Raw genomic sequence first — 20,187 nt, forward strand, 5'->3', positions numbered from 1 at the left:
CATGGGTGGAGGATCCTGGTTGGCTGCAGTCCATGGGGTCGCTAAGAGTCAGACATGACTGAGCGACTTCACTTTCTCTTTTCACCTTCATGCATTAGAGAAGGAAATGGCAACCCACTCTGGTGTTCTTGCCTGAAGAATCCCAGGGACGAGGGAGCCTGGTGGGCTGCTGTCTATGGGGTCGCACAGAGTTGGACACGACTGAAGCGACTTAGCAGTAGCAGCAGCAGCAGCAGCAGCATGAGTCATTTCATTGTTTTTCACATGGATCATTAATTGATATACCATCATGTTTTCCAAAGTAGCATATTTTGAGAATTTTTGATATCAAGAGATAATGAGTGGTACACGAGTAGATAGATAGATAGATGATAGAATGATAGATATTATAGATAATTGTGTGTATGTAATGTCTGTCTCGTTTTGGTGTCCCAGTAAGTGTGTCTTAATTAAGTTAAGAAATATTTCTTCATCTATTTACTGGAAGAGTTGGTAAAATTTACCAGTAAAGCCACCTAATGTTAGACTTTTACTTGTGGAATTAAAAAAATATATATTAATTCAATATTTTTTATTTGTTTTAGATTCATTCAGACTTACTATGTCCTCTTGATGTGGAAGAAAATGACAACCCACTCCAGTATTCTTGCCTAGAGAATTCCATGGACAGAGGAGCCTGTTGGGCTATGGTCCATGAGGTCACAAAGAATCAGACACGACCGAGTGACTAACATACACACATGTCCTTTTGAACTGAGTCTTGGTAACTTATGACAATAGAAACCTATCCTTTTCTTCTAAAAAGGCTGCCTAATTTATTGGCATACAATTGTGTATAGTCTATCCTTATAGTCCTTCTTTTCATCTGCAATTTGAGAAGTAATTCCACCGATTTTATTCCTTATTTTTAACACATGTGCATGCACATAGGTATTATGTTGGTCTCAGTCTATTGACAGTGATGCTATCAGCAATAAATGCCCAAGGAAGCCACTTGGGCCCATCCCACCTGTGGTCCCCCTCAACAGATATCTCCCAAATGAGAGTCCTTTTTGTGTCCAGATCAGCTTTTGTGGTTTATATTATGATTTCATGATGTACCTCAGCAACATCCATTAGGGAACTTTGAAAAAAACAAGGCTTACTCTTCACAGATTCTGGAGGATTAGCCCAAAGGACACACAGGGAAATCTCCAGGTCGAGAGAGGGAAGAAGAGTGGACTAGGGACTACCTTCATTAGTGTAGGGCCAGGTGCCTAGGAATTTAAAACAACAGAGTGAGAATTAGAGCAAAGGAAGGGAAAATTTGGTCACTCAGGTGGTCACTAACTAAAGTTATCAAGGGCATCCTAAAAAGGGTGGGGCAACCGGGTTTCTTATCCGATTGTCTTAATAGTAACTGTGTCATGCAACTGGCAATACGTTTGTTTAGAATGGACGTCTTTGAAATGTTTGTCTTGGCAATCTGAAGCTTAATTTTAGGCACTTACATTTGAATGAATCAGCTGTTTTTTTTTTTTTGTTGTTGTTGTTGTTGTTGTTTATCAGTGTAGATAAGGGTTTGTTAGTTTCATCAATCTTTGAAGAACCAACTTTTTCTTTTCTTTTGAGTATAATTGTTTTACAATGGTGTGTTAGTTTTTCTCTGTACAACAAAGTGAATCAACCTTATGTATACATACATCCCCTCCCTCTTGAACCTCCCTCCCACCCCACACCACTAGGTCACCACAAAGCACCAAGCTGAGTTCCCTGTGCTATACAGTGGCTTCCCATTACCACTAGATATCTATTATCATTTTACACATAGTAGTGTATATATGTCATTGCTACTCTTTCAATTCATCCAACCCTCCTCTTTCCCCTCTGTGTCCACAAGTCCATTCTCTACATCTGTATCTCTGTTCCTGCTGTACAAATAAGTTTATCAGTACCATTTTTCCAGGTGCATGCATTGATATATTATTTTTTTTTCTCTTTCTGTGTTACTTTACTTGATATGACAGACTATGGGTTCATCCACATCACTACAAATGACCCAATTTCATTTATTTCATGGCTGAGTAATATGCCATTGTTTAAAAGTACTATGTCTTCTTTATCCCTTCATCTCTTGATAAACATTTAGGTTGTTTCCATATCCTGACAATTGTAAATAGTTCCATAACAAACATTGGAGTACATGTATCTTTTTGAATTATGGTTTTATCAGGGTATATGCCCAGTATTGGGATTTCTGAATCATACAGTAGTTCTACTTTTAGCCTTTTGAGGAACCTCCAAAAGGTTATCCACAGTGTCTATATCAATTACATTCCCACCACCAGTGCAAAAAGGCTCTCTTTTTTCCACACCCTCTGTAGCATTTTCGAAGAACCAACTTTTTATTTTCTATTAACTAGTTCTTTGAGGAGGGTGGGGTTCAAAATTGTATTTCCTGATTTTTATTCCAGCTCCACCTTCTCAAAGGGAAGCAATATTTTTGTCTTTATATTTGTCTTTATAGAAAGTGTTGTGGCATCAGTCTATGATGAGTATTTCTTATGTGCAAGACTCATTTCATTGCAATAAAGGCACCTTGTGATGATGGAGATTGTCACCTCTTCTTACCTTTCTTTGTCTGCTTCTAGGACCCCAGTTGCTGCAAGATGTATTATAAGTATGGTTTTCTGTCAGTATGGAAGTTTCTGTTTTTCTTTGCCCTAGGACAGCTGAATTCACAAGATATACAATTTCCTATCATTCATCCCACATTCCACCCCATTTCTCTGCTCATATTTAGCTAACCGCCTGCTCTAACATTCTCCTTCAAGGAGTTTGGGCCCTTAAAATTTTGATAGTCTATATTCTATGGATGCTTTAACCTGAGCAGGGGCATTGCCCCTGGGGGTTCCAGATCCCCTTGATATCTGTTTGAGATAGGGGTCTCAGGATCGTTTACAGTTGTGGATCTGAAGATTGGGAGAAGGAGTATGCAGTCTTGCCCAATGGATATAGTCCTCATTTTCAGGTGAGATGAACTGAAATCCTTGTTGGAACACCATTTGAAGTTGGAGTTGTTGCATTCTAGATGATAGAAATTTAAATAGGCAATTAAAAATACAAAGACCTAGACTTCACACCTACCCACCACCACCTAGTCCAGACTACCTTGGCCAGTCAGGGTATAGCAACCCTGATAAATGGCGACCCCGAGGGCCCCAGGATCCTCTGACCTGTGTCCTATCCTGGCATCCACAGTACCCAGGATGAGTGATATTCTTCAAATTTCCTCTATAGATTTTATGAATAATGATTAATCTCTGTGTTCTAGGGAGCATTATCCTGTAATGGATATATTTATAGCTCCAGGACCTATTTAGGTCTCATTTCCATTTCTCTAAAAATATGGTGAGTATCTGAAAAGAGGTTCTGGTCACTATGGAATTTCTGTGTGGAGTTGTGTCAAAACTCTCTATTATCTAAAAAAAATTCAATTTACTTTAGATTACTGTCTATTCAAGAATTTTGTTTCCACAAAATTGAACCTGATAGCACTTAATCGACTGGTAAATAAAGCAAACCAAGGACAAAGATCCTATGGTTTGGGACCCTAGATATCTGTGAGAGTGGCTGGAAACTTTTCCTGACATGGCATCATGCACATATACAACAATGAACTGTGTAAAATCTAGTGGTAAGTTTGGACAATGCCTGACAAATTCCTTGCCACCATTTTCAGCAGAGTAAGACAAGAAAGTATGAGTGAGACAGGGTTGCAGAAATGAGGCAAGGATAGTCAGATACAGGAGGACCAATAATAAGTCTGTAAGCGTAGCCACAGGGGAGGTGGTGGTATGCATTAAACTGTGTGCCTAGAGATGGTGAGTGGAAGTTGTCTTGAAGGGAGCAAACAGACCAAGCATCTAACTAGTCTGTTCCATGACCCACTTACCCTCATATTGGAGTCTTCTTGAGGAAAGACTCTAGTGGTTTTTGTGTGTAAGTATGTTCAAAAAAATGAACAAAGAAAGCAAGAGAGAGAAAGAGAGAATAGTAGCAGGAAGTCAGGCAACACCTCTCAAGTACAAGCAAGGTTGAGAGGCTGAGGCTTACTGGAATTCTCCTGGTTGGCTCACCAACGATATTACTGGAGAGTAGGTTCTTGTCTCATTGCAGAAAGTATTCAGAAATGAAACATGGAGAACAAGAGAAAAATGTATTTGACAGTATTTTCTCAGGAGGGAGATTTGACAAGCTCAGGTGAGCAGTTGCCCTGAGTTCCTCTTGGTAAGCTGGTTATGTGGAGTGTGAGAATGATTGGCAGAATAGTCATTGAGGAAAGAGGGGTTTGAGGTCATATGTCCTGGTTTTCATCTTAGATTCAGCTTCCTGAAAGGAGAAAGGATATTTACACTTTATTGGAAGTGTCATTGCATTGGTGTATGGTGGGTATTTCTGTTTTGCAAGGCTAATTTTACTGTAATGAGGGCATATTGAGAAAGATGTTACCTTTGAACACTGGAGAATCCTGCTTTTTCTTGCTTTTTTTGTTTTGTTTTGTTTTTGATCTGCCTCAGGACCCCTATTGCTAAAAGATACATGGTATGCATTATTTCTTGTTACCCTAGAGGCTTATGCTTTTTAATGTCTGACCAAGGACCCTTGTTATTCACAAAATGTGTATTTTCCTGCTACCTGGTCTGTGTCCTCTTCTTTGTTCATATCTAGCTATCACCCTGTTCTAACAATATGATCATCTCTGTAGAGGTAAGCATTCACACATACACCACCATCATAAGCACTACCACAATGAAATATTAAAACAATATATATTCATGAAAAAAATTATAACAATTAATTTATTGAAGGTAAATTATTGCATCTCATGAAGGAGTTCTAAATCATTCTCTGGGTTTCCCTGATAGGCTCAGTGGTAAAGAATCCACCTTGAAGTGCTAGAGACGTGTACAATATCTGGGTTGGAAAGATACAGTGGAGAAAAAAATGACAACCATCTATACTATTATTGCCTGGGGAATACCACTGGGCAGAGAGCCCTGGCAGGCTACATTCCATGAAACTGCAAAAGAGCTAGACACGGCTTAGTGATTAAACAACAAAAATAACAACAAATCATCCTCTAATTAACATTATTCTGAAAGGGGACAACAGAGAATAAGATGGTTGGATGGCATCACCAAGTCAATGGACACGAGTTTGGGTAAATTCCAGGAATTGGTGTGGACGAGGAGGCCTGTTTTGCTGCTGTCCATGGGGTCGCAAACAACTGAATGACTGACCTGAACTGAATCATAAAATATTAAACTTTATCCCAAAGATTCAAAACAAAGCAAGAGTGTCTTTCCTCATCTCTATTTGCCATTTCACTGGAGGTCCTGACCTCTACAATAGGTAATAAAAATAAGTAAAAAAAAAAAAAAAAAAGAGCATAGTTGGAGAGAAAAAAAAAAAAAACTATTTATTTGTAGGTGACATGATAATGTATTTAGAAAAACTTTTAAAAATCTGCAAGAGTAACCTTTAGTGAGTAAAATAAATAATTACTATAGGCAGGAAACAAGATCAATATATAAAATTCCATTGTATTTCTATATATTATCATCAAAGTAGCCACAGTCTCCACTCCTGGTGGTGCCCTTCTGTCAATTCCTTTAAGTTTAACCTTTGCAAGCTTACCACCACCACCGCCTCCACACCTGAACCCAAAGACTGGTTTCCTGGAAGCTTCCTCGTGGGTCAAATTATCCTTCTGTAGGATCAGCAAAAATTTTGGGGAAAAATGCGATTCAAACACCATATAGAACACCAAAATTCTTAGACTGTATTTATCAAAAGATATGCTAAACCTCTAAAATAAAAATCAGAAGACATTGCTGAGAGCTATTTAAAACTTATGATGTTATTTTGTGAATTGAAATGCCTCTATTGGTATGTCAGTTTTCCATAGATTGACCTGTAGATTAAATATGATATTAATGCTAATCAAAATAAAAAATAATCTTTTTGTAGAAACTGGCAATTTTTTTAAAATATGTATTTATATATATATGAAATTACATTATTTTTAATTGATAAAAACGTTGGAAGAATTGTATTGTCTAATTTCAAAGTTTAATCTAAACAAAAATAGTCATTTTGAACTCCTCTGGTGGTGCAGTGGTTGAGAATCCACCTTGCAATGCAGGGGACATGAGTTTGATCCCTGGTAGAGGAAATAGTCAAGGCTATGATCTTCCCAATTGTCACGTTTGGTTTTGAGAGCTGGGCCATAAAGAAGGCAGAGCATCAAAAAATTGATGCCTTTGAACTGTGGTGCTGGAAAAGACTCCTGAAAGTCCCTTGGACAGCAAGGACATCAAACCAATTAACCTTAAGGGAAATAACCCCTGAATATTCATTGGAGGCACTGATGCTGAAGCTGAAGCTCCAGTATTTTGGTCACCTGATGCGAACAGCGGACTCACTGGAAATGTCCCTGATGCTATGAAAGATTTAGAACAGAAGGAAAAGAGATCATCAAAGGATGAGATGGCTGGATGGTATCATTGATGCCATGGCCATGAATTTAGGCAAACTTCAGAAGATGGTAAGGGACAGGGAGGTTTGGGGTGCTGCAGTCCATGGGATCACAAGGATTCAGACATGACTGAGCAACTGAACAACAACAAAGAGGAACTAAGATCCTACATGCTGAGGAACAACTAAGCCCACACACCACAAATGCTGGACCCACATGCCCTAACTAGTGAGTGTGTCTTCTGTAATAAAAGATCTCTCATAGCACAATGAAGATCCTGTGTGCTTCAGTGAAGACCTGATACATCCAAATAAATAATCAATAAGATAAAATACAATAATCAGCACATTAAATAGACCTTCTAAAGCAATAGGACTGTTTATTAAAATGTAATTTAATACTGGCTTGTCAGTAAATATAATTCCCTTTGATTGTATGTATGTTTTTTTGGACAATAGAATGGGGAAAACAAGAGATCTTTTCCAGAAAATGAGAGATACCAAAGGAACATTTCATACAAAGATGGGCATAATTAAGGACATAAAAGGTATGGATTTAATAGAAGCAGATGATATTAAGAACAGATGGCAAGAATACACAGAGGAACTATACAAAAACGATCTTAATGACCCAGATAACCATGGTGTTGTGATCACTCACCTAGACATCCTGGAGTACAAAGTCAAGTGGGCCTTAGGAAGCATCACTACAAACAGAGAATGGAGGTGATGAAATTCCATTTTAACAACTAATGCTGTTAGTGTGCTGCACTCAATATGCTAGCAAAGTTGGAAAACCCAGCAGTGGTCCCAGAATTGGAAAAGGTCAGTGTTCATCCCAATTCCAAAGAAAGGCAATGCCAAAGAATGTTCAAACTACCTTAAACTGGACTCATTTCACATGCAAGTAAACTAATGCTGAAAATTCTCTAAGCATTGCTTCAACAGTATGCAAAATGAGAAATTTCAGATGTTCAAGCTGGATTTAGAAAAGGTAGAGGAATCAGAAATCAAACTGTCAACATCCATTTGATCGTATAAAAAGCAATAGAATTCCAGGAATTAAAAACATAAATTGCTTCTACTTTATTGACTATGTAAAAGCAATTGATTGTGTGGATCACAACAAACTGTGGAAAATTATGTAAGAGATGGGAATAACAGACCACTTTACCTGCCTCCTGAGAAATCTGTATGCAGGTCAAGAAGCAACAGTTAGAACTCAACATGAAATAATGGAATGGTTCCAAATTGGAAAAGGAGTACATTGAGGCTGTATATTGTAACCCTGCTTATTTAATTTATATGCATATTGCATCATGAAAAAGGCCAGTCTGGATGAAGCACAAACTGAAATCAAGATTACTGGAAAAAATATAAATAGTCTTAGACATGCAGATGACATCACCCTAATGTCAGAAAGCAAAAGGGAACTAAAGGGCCTTTTGATGAAAGTGAAAGAGGAGAGTGAAAAAGTTGGCTTAAAACTCAACATTCAGAAAACTAAGATCATGGCATCCGGGCCCATCATTTCATGGCAAATAGATGGGGAAACAATGGAAACAGTGAGAGAGTTTATTTCTTGGACTCCAAAGTCCTGCAGATGATGCCTGCAGCCATGACATTAAAAAAATCACTTACTCCTTGGAATAAAAGTTATGACTAACCTAGACAGTATTTTAAAAAAACAAAGACATTATTTTTCCAACAAAGGTCCATTTCTTAAAAATTATGGCTTTTCCAGTAATCTTGTATGGATATGAGAGTTGGACCATAAAGAAAGCTGAGCACCGAATAGTTGATGCTTTTGAACTATGGTGTTGAAGAAGACTCTTGAGAGTCCCTTGGACTTCAAGGAGGTAAAACCAGTCGATCCTAAAGGAAATCAGTCCTAAATATTCATTTGACAGAACTGATGCTGAAGCTGAATCTCCAATACTTTGGCCACCTGATGCAAAGGTCTGACTCATTAGAAAAGATCTTGATGATGGGAATGATTGGAGGCAGAAGGAGAAGGGGACGACAGAAGATGAGATGATTGAATGGCATCACTGGCTCAATGGACATGAGTTTGAGCAATCCTGGGAGTTGGTGATGGACAGGGAAGCCTGGTGTGCTGCAGTCCACGGGGTTGCAAACAGTCAGACATGACTGAGCAACTGGAGTGAAGTGATGCTTTTTTGTCATTGAATGAAGCTATTAGTCATTGGTAAAATTTAGTGTAGATATGTCAAGTCGTTTAGGAAGGATGACAGCTTTGAATATGAAATTTTCAGACATGTCTTTTAAAACAAATTGATAAAGACATAGCAAAATAACTCAGTTGCAAGTGATATTTTGGTCCTAAAATCTTCGATGATATTGTGTGTAAAAGTCACCTGTAAAAGGAAACTGAGCAGATAAATACCCTGCTTCGTCAGTCAGATGACATCTACACATTTGATGCTCAAACAAAGAATAATCACATAAGATGTGTGTTTTTTCTTCCTTTTTTTTTTTTTTTTTGGGGGGGGGGGCGGGTATTGCATTACATAGAATAGAAGAACCTAAGAGCATAGTTTGTGGAATCAAACTACTGGCATTGAAAACCTGGTTCTAATGCAGGTTAAGTTTGTTTCTATTTCTAATGCAAATAGACCTCATATGTACCATAAAAATTATCTCAAAATAGATTGTAGACCTAAACATATCAATAAACTGCAAAACTACAAGACTTCTAGAACACAACATAAGAGAAAAACCTTGATGAACTTGGATAATGCTATGATTTTTTTTAATTTAAATATATTTATTTTATTTTTTTGACAAATTTAATCTACATTTAATACTGAATTTTGGATTTTTTTAAAATTTTTATTTTTACTTTATTTTACTCTACAATACTGTATTGGTTTTGCCATACATTGACATGAGTCCACCACGGGTGTACATGTGTTCCCAAACATGAACCCCCCTCCCACCTCCCTCCCCATAACATCTCTCTGGGTCATCACCGTGCACCAGCCCCAAGCATGCTGTATCCTGCATCGGACATAGACTGGCGATTCGATTCTTACATGATAGTATACATGTTACTATGTCATTCTCCCAAATCATCCCACCCTCTCCCTCTCCCTCTGAGTCCAAAAGTCCGTTATACACATCTGTGTCTTTTTTTCTGTCTTGCATACAGGGTCGCCATTGCCATCTTTCTAAATTCCATATATATGTGTAAGTATACTGTATTGGTGTTTTTCTTTCTGGCTTACTTCACTCTGTATAATTGGCTCCAGTTTCATCCATCTCAACAGAACTGATTCAAATGTATTATTTTTAATGGCTGAGTAGTACTCCATTGTGTATATGTACCACAGCTTTCTTATCCATTCATCTGCTGATGGACATCTAGGTTGTTTCCATGTCCTGGCTATCATAAACAGTGCTGCGATGAACATTGGGGTACATGTGTCTCTTTCAATTCAGGTTTCCTCAGTGTGTATGACCAGCAGTGGGATTGCTGGGTCATAAGGTAGTTCTATTTGCAATTATTTTTAAGGAATCTCCACACTGTTCTCCATAGTGGCTGTACTAGTTTGCATTCCCACCAACAGTGTAGGAGGGTTCCCTTTTCTCCACACCCTCTCCAGCATTTATTGCTTGCAGATTTTTGGATCACACACATTCTGACTGGTATGAAGTGGTACCTCATTGTGGTTTTGATTTGCATTTCTCTAATAATGAGTGATACTGAGCAACTTTTCATGTGTTTGTTAGCCATCCATATGTCTTTTTTGGATAAATGTCTATTTAGTTCTCTGTCTCATTTTTTGATTGGGTCATTTATTTTTCTGGAATTGAGCTGCAGGAGTTGCTTGTATATTTTTGAGATTAGTTGTTAGTCAGTTGCTTCATTTGCTATTATTTTCTCCCAATCAGAAGGCTGTCTTTTCACCTTGCTTATATTTTCCTTTGTTGTGCAGAAGCTTTTAATTTTAATTAGATCCCATTTGTTTACTTTTGCTTTTATTTCCAGAATTCTGGGAGGTGGATCATAGAGGATCCTGCTGTGATTTATGTCGGATAGAGTTTTGCCTATGTTCTCCTCTAGGAGTTTTATAGTTTCTGGTCTTACATTTAGATCTTTAATCCATTTTGAGTTTATTTTTGTGTGCGATGTTAGAAAGTGATATAGTTTCATTCTTTTACAAGTGGTTGACCAGTTTTCCCAGCACCACTTGTTAAAGAGATTCTCTTTACTCCATTATATATTCTTGCCTCCTTTGTCAAAGATAAGGTGTCCATATGAGTGTGGATATATCTCTGGGCTTTCTATTTTGTTCCATTGATCTATATGTCTGTCTTTGTGCCAGTACCATACTGTCTTGAGGACTGTGGCTTTGTAGTAGAGCCTGAAGTCAGGCAAATTGATTCCTCCAGTTCCATTCTTCTTTCTCAAGATTGCTTTGGCAATTCGAGTTTTTTTTTTTTGTATTTCCATACAAATCTTGAAATGATTTGTTCTAGTTCTGTGAAAAATGTGGCTGGTTGCTTGATAGGGATTGCATTGAATTTGTAAATTGCTTTGGGTAGTATACTCATTTTCACTATATTAATTCTTCTGATCCATGAACATGGAATATTTCTCCATCTATTAGTGTCCTCTTTGATTTCTTTTACCAGTGTTTTATAGTTTTCTATACATAGGTCTTTAGTTTCTTTAGGTAGATATATCCCTAAGTATTTTATTATTTTTGTTGCAATGGTGAATGGAATTGTTTCCTTAATTTCTTTTTCTACTTTCTCATTATTAGTGTATAGGAATGCAAGGGATTTCTGTGTGTTGATTTTATATCCTGCAACTTTACTATATTCATTAATTAAGTCTAGTAATTTTCTGGTGGAGTCTTTAGGGTTTTCCATGTAGAGGATCATGTCATCTGCAAACAGTGAAAGTTTTACTTCTTCTTTTCGATTTTGGATTCTTTTTATTTCTTTTTCTGCTCTGATTGCTGTGGCCAAAACGTCCAGAACTATGTTGAATAGTAGCGGTGAAAGTGGGCACCCTTGTCTTGTTCCTGACTTTAGGGGAAATGCTTTCAATTTTTCACCATTGAGGATAATGTTTGCTGTGGGTTTGTCATATATACCTTTTATTATGTTGAGGTATGTTCCTTCTATTCCTGCTTTCTGGAGAGTTTTTATCATAAATGGATGTTGAATTTTGTCAAAGGCCTTCTCTGCATCTATTGAGATAATCATATGGTTTTTATTTTTCAATTTGTTAATGTGGTGAATTGCATTGATTGATTTGCGGATATTGAAGAATCCTTGCATCCCTGGGATAAAGCCCACTTGGTCATGGTGTATGATCTTTTTAATGAGCTGTTGGATTCTGATTGCTAGAATTTTGTTGAGGATTTTTGCATCTATGTTCATCAGTGATATTGGCCTATAGTTTTCTTTTTTTGTAGTATCTTTGTCAAGTTTTGGTATTAGGGTGTTGGTGGCCTCATAGAATGAGTTTGGAAGTTTACCTTCCTCTGCAATTTTCTGGAAGAGTTTGAGTAGGATAGGTATTAGCTCTTCTCGAAATTTTTGGTAGAATTCAGCTGTGAAGCCATCTGGACCTGGGCTTTTGTTTGCTGGAAGATTTCTGATTACAGTTTCAATTTGCGTGCTTGTGATGGGTCTGTTAAGATTTTCTATTTCTTCCTGGTTCAGTTTTGGAAAATTGTACTTTTATAAGAATTTGTCCATTTCTTCTACGTTGTCCATTTTATTGGCATATAATTGCTGATAGTAGTCTCATGATCCTTTGTATTTCTGTGTTGTCTGTTGTGATCTCTCCATTTTCATTTCTAATTTTATTGATTTGATTTTTCTCTCTTTGCTTCTTGATGAGTCTGGCTAATGGTTTGTCAATTTTATTTATCCTTTCAAAGAACCAGCTTTTGGCTTTGTTGATTTTTGCTATGGTCTCTTTTGTTTCTTTTGCATTTTTTTCTGTCCTAATTTTTAAGATTTCTTTCCTTCTACTAACTCCGGGGTTTTCCAATTCTTCCTTTTCTAGTTGCTTTAGGTGTAGAGTTAGGTTATTTTTTTGACTTTTTTCTTGTTTCTTGAGGTATGCATGTGTTGCTATGAACTTTCCTCTTAGCACTGCTTTTCTAGAGTCCCACAGGTTTTGGGTTGTTGTGTTTTCATGTTCATTAGTTTCTATGCATATTTTGATTTCTTTTTTGATTTCTTCTGTGATTTGTTGGTTATTCAGAAGTGTGTTGTTCAACTCCATATGTTGGAATTTTTAATAGTTTTTCTCCTGTAACTGAGATCTAATCTTAATGCATTATGGTCAGAAAAGATGCTTGGAATTATTTCAATTTTTTTTGAATTTACCAAGGCTAGATTTATGGCACAGGATGTGATCTATCCTGGAGAGGGTTCCGTGAGCACTTGAGAAAAAGGTGAAATTCATTGTTTTGGGGTGAAATGTCCTATAGATATCAATTAGGTCTAACTGATCTAATGTATCATTTAAAGTTTGTGTTTCTTTGTTGATTTTCTGTTTAGTTGATCTGTCCATAGGTGTGAGTGGGGTATTAAAGTCTCCCACTATTTTTGTGTTATTGTTGATTTCCCCTTTCATACTTGTTAGCATTTGTCTTACATATTACGGTGTTCCTATATTGGGTGCATATATATTAATAATTGTTATATCTTCTTCTTGGATTGATCCTTTGATCATTATGTAGTAGCCTTCTTTGTCTCTTTTCACAGCCTTTGTTTTAAAGTCTATTTTATCAGATATGAGTATTGCCACTCCTGCTTTCTTTTGGTCTCTATTTGCATGGTATATCTTTTTCCAGCCCTTCACTTTCAGTCTGTATGTGTCCCTTGTTTTGAGGTGGGTCTCTTGTAGACAACATATATAGGAGTCTTGTTTTTGTGTCCATTTGGCCAGTCTTTGTCTTTTGGTTGGGGCATTCAACCCATTTATGTTTAAGGTAATTATTGATAAGTATGATCCCATTACCATTTACTTTATTGTTTTGGGTTTGGGTTTATACACCCTTTTTGTGTTTCCTGTCTAGAGAATATCCTTTAGAATTTGTTGGAGAGCTGGTTTGGTGGTGCTGAATTCTCTCAACTTTTGCTTGTCTGTAAAGCTTTTGATTTCTCCTTCATATTTGAATGAGATCCTTGCTGGGTACAGTAATCTGGGCTGTAGGTTATTTTATTTTATCACTTTAAGTATGTCTTGCCATTCCCTCCTGGCCTGAAGAGTTTCTATTGAAAGATCAGCTGTTATCCTTATGGGAATCCCCTTGTGTGTTATTTGTTGTTTTTCCCTTGCTGCTTTTAATATTTGTTCTTTGTGTTTGATCTTTGTTAATTTGATTAATATGTGTCTTGGGGTGTTTCGCCTTGGGTTTATCCTATTTGGAACTCTCTGTGTTTCTTGGACTTGGGTGATTATTTCCTTCCCCATTTTAGGGAAGTTTTCAACTATTATCTCTTCAAGTATTTTCTCATGGTCTTTCTTTTGTCTTCTTCTTCTGGGACTCCTATAAATCAAATGTTGGAGCATTTCATATCATCCTGGAGGTCTCTGAGATTGTCCTCATTTCTTTTAATTTGTTTTTCTTGTTTCCTCTCTGATTCATTAATTTCTACCATTCTATCTTCTATTTCACTAATCCTATCTTCTGCTCTGTTATTCTGCTATTTGTTGCCTCCAGAGTGTTTCTGATCTCATTTATTGCGTTATTCATTATATATTGACTCTTTTTTTATTTCTTCTAGGTCCTTGTTGAACCTTTCTTGCATCTTCTCAATCCTTGTCTCTAGACTATTTATCTGTGATTCCATTTTGATTTTAAGATTTTGGATCATTTTCACTATCAATATTTGGAATTATTTCTCAGGTAGATTCCCTACCTCTTCCTCTTTTGTTTGGTTTGGTGGGCAACTCTCTTGTTCCTTTACCTGCTGAGTATTCCTCTGTCTCTTCATCTTGATTATATTGCTGCGTTTGGGGTGGTCTTTTTATATTCTGGTAATTTGTGGAGTTCTCTTTATTATGGAGCTTCCTCACTGTGGGTGGGGTTGTATCAGTGGCTTGTCAAGGTTTCCTGGTTAGGGAGGCTTGTGTTGGAGTTCTGGTGGGTGGAGCTGGGTTTCTTCTCTCTGGAGTGCAGTGGAGTGACCAGTAATGGATTATGAGATGTAATAGGTTTTGGAGTAACTTTGAGCTGCCTGTATATTGAAGCTCAGGGGTGTGTTCCTGTGTTGCTGGAGAATTTGTGTGGTATGTCTTGTTCTGGAACTTGTTGGTCCTTGGGTGGAGCTTGGTTTCAGTGTAGGTATGGAGGCATTTGATGAGCTCCTATTGCTTAATGTTCCCTGATTTCAGGAGTTCTCTGATGTTTTCAGGCTTTGGACTTAAGCCTCCTACTTCTGGTTTTCAGTTTTATTTTTATAGTAGCCTCTAGACTTCTCCATCTACACAGCACTGATGATAAAATATCTAGGTTAAAGATGAAAAGTTTCTCCACATTGAGGGACACTCAGAGAGGTTCACTGAGTTACAAGGAGAAGAGAAGAGGGAGGAGGTAGTTAGAGGTGACTGGAATGAGATGCGGTGAGATCAAAAGAGGAGAGAGCAAGCTAGCCAGTGGTCACTTCCTTATGTGCGTTCCATAGTCTGGATCGCTCAGAGGTACTTATGGAGTTATACAGGGAAGAGGAGATGGAGGAAGTCGACAGAGGTGGCCAGGAGGATAAGAGAGAGGAATGAGAAGGAGAGAGAGAAATCCTGCCAGTAACCAGTTCCTTAGGTGTTCTCCACCGTCTGGAACACACAGAGATTCACAGAGTTGGATAGAGAAGAGATGGGGGAGAAAAGAGACAGAGGCCACCTGGTGGAGAAAAAGGAGAGTCCAAAGGAGGAGAGAGTGGTCAAGCCAGTAATCTCGCTCTCAGGTAAAATTGGGTAGTGAAGTTTGGGTTTTTAAATGTACAAAATTGACAACAAAAAACAAAGAGCAAAGACTAAAAATCTAGAGTAGAGGTTGGATTTTCAAAAATACAATATTAAAGAAAAGAAGCAGAAGGAAAAAGGAAAAAAAGAAAAAAAAAAAGTCACAAGAATTATTAAAAAAAAAAAAAAAAAACACCAATAATCACCCAAAGACTATATATGGTGTTTGCCTTAAAAAAAAAAAAAAAAAAAAGTCTTTTTTTTTTTTGAATAGTAATAATAATTTATAGAAATAAAAATTAGTGGAGAAATAGAAGACTTAACTATTTAAAAAAAAGTTAGAAAAAAAAAAAAGGAATGATTTAAAAAATATATCTGGCCCTTCTATGATGTTGTGGGCAGTGTGGGGTCACTTCCAAGGCAGTTCCATCTGTTTAACTTCTTCTTTATGCTGGTTTTTTAGGCGCACTAGTTCAGTCGCGCTGTGGGGAGGGGGGGTGCTGCAAGGAAATAGCGCTGTCGTGTGCACACAGTGTCTCAGCCCTGCTGGACCTGTCCCTTCTCGCGGCATACAAACCGTTCTGGATCTATGATGCTCAGCCAGGAACCATCTGTGGCCAGCCCTAGGCTGTGTGCACTTCCCCTGTTTAAGCCGTTCAGGTTCAGCGCTCAGGTAGCCCTCAGAGGCATAGATTCGGTTGGGACTGCGTTTTGTGCCCTTCCCGGGTCCGAGTAGCTCAGGAGTTTGGTGAGCATGATAGCTGTGACTTGTTGCCTTTTCTGCCTCTGTTGCTCAGTTTTCTGGGTGGACCACTGGCGCCCCTTGTGAGGCAGATGGTGACTGTCCAGCACCCCCAGAAATCTTAGCAAAGAAGCCTACTTGAGTTTGGTAAGTAAAGTCTCTCCGGGTCTGCAATTGCCGCTTTCCAGCCCTTACGGTTCTGGCTGCCTGTCCCTGGCGGGGGATGGTCTGCAGCCAGCTTTTTCCGTTCCGTCCTTTGTTCTGTGCGCGGTCCTGGCGGTGTCTTATGTTCGAGCTTTTCGCGTGGTAGCTATCCCACAGTCTGGTTTGCTAGCCCAAGTTAGATCGTTCTTGTTGTGCGTGGGGTGTTCCTGCCCGATTCTTACAAAGCACTGCAGCCTGCGCCTCCCGCGCTTCCCTGCCCTGCCCCCAGTTACTAGTGGCGGATGCAGGCGTCTGTGCTGCTTTTCCACTGGGGGAGTTACTGTTGGGCTTGTAATCTGTTGGTTTTAATTATTTATTTATTTTTCCCTTCCTGTTATGTTGCCCTCTGTGTTTCCAAAGCTCGCCACAGACTCTGCAGGGAGAGTGTTTCCTGGTGTTTGGAAACCTCTCTTCTTAAAATTCCCTTCCTGGGACGGGCTTCCCTTCCCGGGATGGAGCTCTCTCCCCACCTCCTTTGTCTCCTTTTTCGTCTTTTATATTTTTTCCTACCTATTTTTGAAGACAATGGTCTGCTTTTCTGGTTGCCTGATGTCCTCTGCCAGCCTACAGAAGTTGTTTTGTGGAGTTTGCTCAGAGTTGAAATGTTCTTTTGAGGAATTTGTGAGGGAGAAAGTGGTCTTCCCGTCCTATTCCTCTGCCATTTTAGGACCACCCCTCTTTATTTTAATTGCAAGCTACTTACTTTACAATATGGTATTGGTTTTGCCATACATCAACGGATAATCCCCCACAGATGTACACGTGTTCCCAACCCTGAACCCCCCTCTCACGTCTCTCCCCATGCTATCCCTCTGGGTCATCCCAGTGCACCAGCCCCAAGCATCTTGTATCCTGCATCAAACCTAGACTGGCAATTTGTTTCTTAGATGATATTATATACGTTTCAATGCCATTCTCCCAAATCATCCCACCCTCTCCCTCTCCCACAGAGTCCACAATACTGTTCTATACATCTGTGTCTCTTTTGCTGTCTCGCATACAGGGTTATCATTGCAATGATTTTCTAGTTACAACACCAAAGCCATGATCCAAGTTAAAAATAAAGGATAAGTTATATTTCATTACAGTTAACAACTTCTGTTAAATTAAATACAGTGCCAAGAGAATGATATCACAAGCCACATACTGGGAAAAATGTATTTGCAAAAAATGTAATACAACATATTATCCAGAATATACAAAGAACTCTTAAATAAGAGTTCAAGGAGAAACAGACAACCTTAAAATATGCGACCAAAATCCTAATAGACACCTCATCAAAGAAAATCTGTAAATGGAAAATTAGAGTTGAATATCTTACTATGTTCATTTTACAAATAAGGGAAAAGTGTCCTAGAAAGTTTAAGCGATTTACCTGTAGTTACATCGTAACTATATTGTAGCAAAACTGGATCCAAAATACAAGGCCCTTGCATATCCAACATTAGACCAAAATTAACACTTCTGTCAAATGATGCAGTGACAAGGTTGTGCCCTATTAATTGCTAACCTTAAAGAACAAGAGATTGAGATTGTATTGAGGAAATTCATTTCTGTCATCTTTCGTTGTTCATAAAAACAAGGAGTCTGATTTCTCACTCCATATTTAACTAGTTATGGACACGTTAGCAAGATTGTTTACCTTTTCAAACCTGGTTAGTTATTTGCAAAATGGAGAAAATAGTATATTAAACATTTCTTGAAATGTTACCTGGTATATAACACAACTGTATTATATCAATAATTTTAAAGAACTGCATATTTTGCTACTTTAAAATGGTAATTATTATGTTTATAACCTTATATGACTGCATATTGTTACAAACACTAGTATTTTTCTTTCACCATTGTGAGATTCAAAGAAAGGTAGCATCATGTTTTGTTGTTTATTTATTTATTCATTCAACAAATATCTTTGCAACATATATTATTAGCCAGAGTCTGTCTAAGGTACTGATACTAGCAATGAGCAAATAAAAATAGATGGCTTTATTCTTCTCTTTATAGACTTTAAATATCTTTCTCTTGCTTTGGACACTCATCTCTGTTTTTCCTAAATTCCATAATTCAAAAACAGAAAGAAATACTTGAAGGATCTAATAACCACTCCTATTATATATTATCCCCTCTAACGATAACACAGATAATGGGGCTGACACGTTTTCTTATAGGTAATTGGGCAAGAAAATGGGCCGTTCTCCTAGAGCAACATTTAAGCTCGCACTTTCATTGGATAATATTGAAAATACTGCCATATTTACTCACTCAGTTCTTGATCCATATTTCCTGTAAAATGCTCAGTAATGCCAGGAGAACCAGAGGTGATGGCATGCCAACCTCAGTCACATTTTGAGAATGGATATATTTTCCTTAAAATGATTGCCTCATATAATACTTGAATAACCAAATTAAAAAAAAAAAATCATTCTTCTCTCTCAGGGTGAGTTTCCCCTTTCATTTCCGAGTCTTTCCCCAAGAGCACAACCAATCTGTGGCTATTTCAACCCATCAGTCATGGCCAGCAGAGGTTAATATTGCTACAAATACAATCAACTGAAACTTTAGTGTCTTAAATTATCATTTTGTTAGTTTAAGATTGTCTAATTTAAATTTAGGCAAGGCTCAGCTAGAACCTTCTGTTCTCAGCTCTGCCCCCTCATAGTCTTCAGTCAGCAGCAAAATAGCAATTTTCTCCTTATTCAGATACTCTGGCTAATGTTTGGGATGAAAAAAGTTACTGAGCTATGTATCTTTCATCTATCAGTAGGTCAGCCTGAGCTTCTGTGAGTGTTATCTAAGGTTTTCAAAAGCCACAGTGGAAGAAGTCAAGGTATTTGAGGCTTTGATTTGAAAGTGGCCTAAAGGTCACATTCACATAAATTTATTGATCAAAGTGAATCAGAAGGCCCCAGATCATCATCTTTTGATGATGAAAGGAGCTACAAAGTTATGTTGAAATTATATGTCAGCCACTCAGAATCAGACATTCTGGAGTGTGAAGTGGGCCTGAGGAAGTGAAAGTTAAAGTGAAAGTCACTCAGTTGTATCCAGCTCTTTGCAACCACATGGACTATACAGCCCTGAATTCTCCAGGCCAGAATACTGGAGTGGATAGCCTTTCCCTTCTCAAGGGGATCTTCCCAACACAGGGCTCAAACCCAGGTCTCCTGCATTGCAGGCAGATTATTTACCCGCTGAGCCACGAGGGAAGCCCAAGAATACTGTAGTGGGTAGCCAATTCCTTCTCCAGTGGATCTTCCTGACCCAGGAATTGAACTGGGGTCACCTGCTTTGCAGGAAGATTATTTACCAACTGACCTATTATGGAAGCTGGCTTTATGAATAACTACGATGCAATGGAATTCCAATAGAGCTAATCAAAACATAAATGATGATGCCATTAAGTATTGCATTCAATATATCAGTGAATCTGGAAGACCCAACAATGGCTCCACGGTGGGAGAAAGTCTATTTTCAGCCCAGTTTCCAAGAAAGGTAGTACTAAAGAATGTTCTAACCATTGGACAATTGCACTCATCTCCCATGGCAGTAAAGTCATGCTTAAAATCTTGCATGCTAAGCTTCAGCATTATGAGAGTCAAGAATCCCCAGCTATCCAATTTGGGTTTAGAAAAGACAGAAGAACCAGAGATCAAATTGCCAACACTCCTGGATCATAGAGAAAGCAAGGGAATGCCAGAAAAAAAAAAAAAATCTACCTCTATTTCATCAGCTAAGCTAAATCTTTTGATTGTGTGGATCA

This window comes from Capricornis sumatraensis, chromosome 11, assembly GCF_032405125.1.
Source record: "Capricornis sumatraensis isolate serow.1 chromosome 11, serow.2, whole genome shotgun sequence".
NCBI classification, from domain to species: domain Eukaryota; kingdom Metazoa; phylum Chordata; class Mammalia; order Artiodactyla; family Bovidae; genus Capricornis; species Capricornis sumatraensis.